Below are 5,191 nucleotides of genomic sequence, written 5' to 3'. Positions count from 1 at the left end.
GAAGCTATTTGTAGGAAAGTTGTTCTATTTTTATTCTTAGTGCTATAAACTCACAGGGACCTGGTCAAAAGTCACACAAGGACGTTCTCAGCAGAATATCATTTAACCATTACTGTTGTATAATTGAATATGTCTACCACATAATACTGTGAATATGTAGGAACTCAATTTTATTTTTAATGATGAATATTTTTTCATCCTTCAAAGAATCACTCCTACTCTAAAGTTTGCAAACTACATCTGGTGCTTTTCAAATATAGTCCATTTGATGTCAAAAGGTGAGACTAACCAGAAAGAGGAGGTAAATCAATATGTCTTTGCACAACACTTATGGCAACATAAACCCTGGGAGCATTTGGTGCACTGTGGTAGTGTCAAATTAAGGAAAATGAGTCAGTTTTTCCAAATTAAACAAAAACCAAAAAATTCTCATAAAGTTTTTTCCTAAGATCAAAGTTGTCATATTATAATACTAAAGCACTGGATAAAAATATATTACAGTATAGAAAAAAATGTTAGGACAATGAAAATGGATTGATTGTAACTTTAATGATGATGACTCCTCTTCCAAGCTGTTGATGTGATCTCTGGCTCCATAGCATTTACCATTGATTACATACAATCCGAACTTTTGAAATATTTACAAATGTGAGATAATGACAACCCCAGGAGATAACGTGGTAAACACAAAGCACAGAGAAGATAGCCCGAGGCAATTGCTGATTAGGTCAGACCTGTGTGATCTGCACGCTTTACTTGAAAATCCTTTACTAAAATGTCTTCACACATGGTTTTGGGCTTTGGGGTGAAGCAACCGTTCACCAAAGGAAAGGAAAGATATTTACTGACATCAGGAACAGGGAATCCAATATTAAATGCCACAAAGGTTATTATCTGTCAAACGTTACATTTACCAGAGCTTTTGACAGCTCTGTCTCATAGCATCAGATCCCATCTTTAGGTGCTCCAAGCAATGTTTCAGATAAAAGTTTATGTGATCACTTTAAAAGACTGTGTGCCGCTAATCAAGAAATTTTGCTCCAGGCCTCATTTTTGTCTTTTCCTTCAGGCTGTTCAGCACAATACAGAAGAGGCTGAATCCCACAGGTCTGCAGTCAGTCATGTGACACCAGGGGCTTATGTGTGTTTGTGTCAATAAGTGGGAGCAGGTGAGTCTGGGAGTTAAGTGGGTGTATCCGCTTATTGGTTAGTACATCACTGGTTAGAAAAGCCAATGAACAGGGAATGATTTTGCCCAGGTACCACACTAAATGTTTGATTGTTGTTTCTAATATCATATATATGTGCACATTCTCTGTTCAAGCTTTCTGTTGGTTTATCAGTTTTGTTTCTGATATTTGATGAGAACAATTCATCCAATGCAACATTGGAATAATATTATTTTTCAACAATCTATAAAACCTGTTGTTGTTTTTGAGCATCTGTATTTGCCCAATACTGTATGAAAGTCTTTATATGCATGAACCTATTGTTGAGGAAGGCACTATTTGTATTTTACTTAGGACTAAACTTAGAACATGCAGGTAGTAAGGAGTAAATCTCTAGATTCAAATATAGGCTCAGCAGAACTCATTCCCCATGCTAATATGGTATTCATTTATTTATCAACAAATACTTATTGACTGTGGACCATATGCTTGGTCCTGGAGATACAGCAGCATCTTTACCTAAATAGAGCTTAAGCGTATATTGTAGAAGATAACAGTGATTGTCAGCCTCTCTCTGTAGAGGCGCCTACTGAGATAATCAGATCCTTCAAATTGGTATCCTCTGAAATAGCCATACTATACTTGGCTCAACAGCACAGAATCCTTTCTGCCACCATGAGACTTTTTCAGGTCACTAGTTCTCTCCCTCACTCACCTCGCTACCCATATCACGATACATGATAATTAAGTGACTCTCTCCTCACAGTCTTTAGTGGATGGGGTTTCTGAAGCTCTCCTCAGGCCTTGCCCCCTCTCTCCCATATCTACTTCATGCCCACATGACAAGGAAGATAAATTTTTCTATACAAGGCTTACCACCTTAGCAGAGCATCAAATAGAAAAGGTGTACCAATATTCCAACTTCTGTATTGGGTTCTGTAATCCAGTATTATGGTCTCAACTTCAGTAAGAAGGGAGAGTGTAGGGTTTCTTTTCTGAGACTCCACACCCTTTTCTCTCTCCCACTTCCTTTTCCAGTTAGGTCAACCTCTCCTATTGCTGAGATAGGAAAGTTGTGGATGTTTTTCACCAACATTTCCTTTCCTTTGCCTGCTTTCTCTGAACAGCTAAGATTCAAGAATTCATTTTGAAAGCAAATTCTAGGGCTTATAATTTGTTCATTGATCTAATAATGTTTTGTTTGTTTGTTTGTTGTTTGTTTGTTTTTGGTGAGCCAAGGGACAAAAAATTGAAACATATGAAAATGCGTTGTAATGGGTGTAAAAAACTATTCCATCTAAATGCAAAATCTCTTTTGGTGTGTGTGCATGCCTTGTGTGTACTCCATTTTTTCCCCCAAAAAATTTTGTTATCTAGTATATGGTCTTACCTAAAGGATTGATGGCATCCTTTTATTTATTTTTATTACTATCTTCAAATGGATATTTTTTTATGTATTTAAATTTCTTGGCTATGTTTGAAAGACCGCCATTTATATTGAGGCCTGATACACTGTTGGCACCCAGATAATAACTGATATCTTAGAATGAGCATTTACATATGTTAACATTTTTAAGTAAATAGAAAAATAAGTAAATTTATTTTACCAGCAAAATCTTTGAAGAAAAGTATTATAAGAATTATAAAAAGCAAAAACAAAGAAACAAACCAAAACCTCCTTGAGAGAATTATAGTAACACTGATGTATGGCAGGGCTAAATTACTTATCATGATGATCATCAAAATTTTCAAATGTAGGAGGTTGATTACACTATGTCTTATTGAAGTGTCACCAAATTTTCATGTTCATAATTCTATCTTATAGTTAACAAATTTTATTTTTATTATTATTATTTTTTTAAAGATTTTTATTGGAGAATTGGGGGAAGGGGAACAGACAAGTTGCTGTCCTTTTTTGTTCTTCAGTCTAGTTGTGGGGGACATTGCTTCACTGGCCCAAATTGGCACCATCATTGCGCTCTTCCTGGGCGAGGCAGATCAGTCGCCCGCTACTGGACGGCTGCTCACAGCGGCTACTGGCCGCTCACGCTGACTGCTGGCTACATATGGTAGCCCATGGCAACCAACCTTCCGTCGCCGGCGACTCACGGCAGCCCAGCTCCAGGTTGAGCTGTTGTTCAGCATCTTAGCTGTGGAGGGCAGTGTCACTGGCCCTCATATGTGGGATCCAAACCGGGGTCCTCTGGCGTCCCAAGCCAGCTCTTAACCAACGCGCCACTCGGCCGGCCCTATAGTTAACAAATTTTAGTTTGTGCTGTTGTCATTTAAGTTTGTATATCTTCTTCATCCATCAGTCAAAACAATGTTTATCTTTGAGGCTGCAATGATATTTTTCATTATTCTTAATGCCAGAGAATACTTTTAAGCATACATATAAATTCTGTTATATGTAGTCTGTTTACTTATATTCTTATTTATTTATTAAAGCGATTTCATCACTTCAAGATGGGAGATATCAACTTACTTCAATGATGTCATAGCAAGCTCTAATGCTAAAACCTTAAGTATTTTCTTTTCTGTTTTTTTTTCTTTAAATGAAAGTTCTATATTTTTTTGAGCCTATGGCCTTAAACCAGCAATTGAGTTAAACTTAGGACCCTTAGTATTCTCATCTAAAAAAATTAGGTATCTATATTAGATGATTCCTAAGACTGAAGTTGTAGCATTCAAAACCCTGAGTCTCTTAATAAATATATATGTTATTGAGAAAAGATTAAAAGAGAAAATCTACACATTTTAATACATATGTCTTGTACTTTGAACCCCACTCTCAATTTTTTATAAGTTTAATAGAAGCAATGCGAAGGCCAGCAATATTGTGTCTCATCCATTAACCTATTTCTACTCTGAATTCAAAGAATTCATTATAAAACCCAGCACATTGGGGTTGGGTGTGAGGATCAACCGTGAGTGAGAACATGAGAAGATTGACCTCTGAAGGAAAGATAAATGGGTAAACAAATATTGACAAATACAAGAGAGGGATCACATGAGGGATGAACTCTCCTTGGAGGGAGGAGGGGGATTGATGCATTTTTGTCAGAGGGATTGAGCTGGATCTGAAAGCTGAGTATGTTTCTACCCAAAAGAGAAAATGGATAAAGCTTTTCAGGGCAAGGGACATCATGCATAAATGTACAGACATATGAATTGTGTAGGACATCATATGGTTTAAGTAGGAAGTGTCCAGTTGCTGCTACTCATAATGAATGCATTATGGGATCCAACAAAGGATCTACCTCATAAAACATGAGATCAGATAAAACTATAGATTTAATCTGACTCAAGGGATCACCTTGGTGCTTTACATTAAACTCTGTACTCGATCCAGTCTGTGCATCTCCTCAAATTGGCATGACGCCACATGTCTCCTGATATTGGCTTAATGGGAACCTGGTCTCCACTACAGTAGTCATATCTTCTGACATCACAAGTCCTCATGGTTTCTGCAGTGGCAAAGGCTGAGTGCTAACCCTGTAATTATCATGGCTACTGTTGCAGGAGCTCCAATATGCAGGTCCCTCTCACCTGTCTATTTCCAGACTCATAGGAAGTATTCTGCTGTGGGGCATAGTAGCTGGTTCCCAATGGCTGAAAGGAAAAGTCAATAGTTGGTGTCCAGATTTTTGCCAAAGCTGGACACCAACTATTCCTCCCTTTCCTCTACAAAAGTGTTATGCCATTCCTTCCATGAAGAGATGAAGTCTGTTCCTCCTGTTGAGTCTTAAATCTGGCTCAACGTTGAGACTTGTTGACCAACTCCAGACCTATGCCTGAGACCTGGCTGTATGCACATTCAATCTCATTAGCCGCTTGTCAGGTAAATGAGCTTGGGCTAGACTAATGAATAATGAAAATCTCTGCAGAGAAAGAAAAGTCTGGTCAACCTGCAGCCATTCAGCTACCTCAGCTGAGGTTATGGACATAGAAGTGAGGCCACCCGGAATGTCCCATTCCCAGCCAAGTCTCAGCTGAACCATGTCACAAACATGACCCCAGCC

This window comes from Hipposideros armiger, unplaced genomic scaffold (genome assembly GCF_001890085.2).
Source record: "Hipposideros armiger isolate ML-2016 unplaced genomic scaffold, ASM189008v1 scaffold_840, whole genome shotgun sequence".
Taxonomy (NCBI): domain Eukaryota; kingdom Metazoa; phylum Chordata; class Mammalia; order Chiroptera; family Hipposideridae; genus Hipposideros; species Hipposideros armiger.
This window is presented reverse-complemented; position numbering follows the sequence as displayed.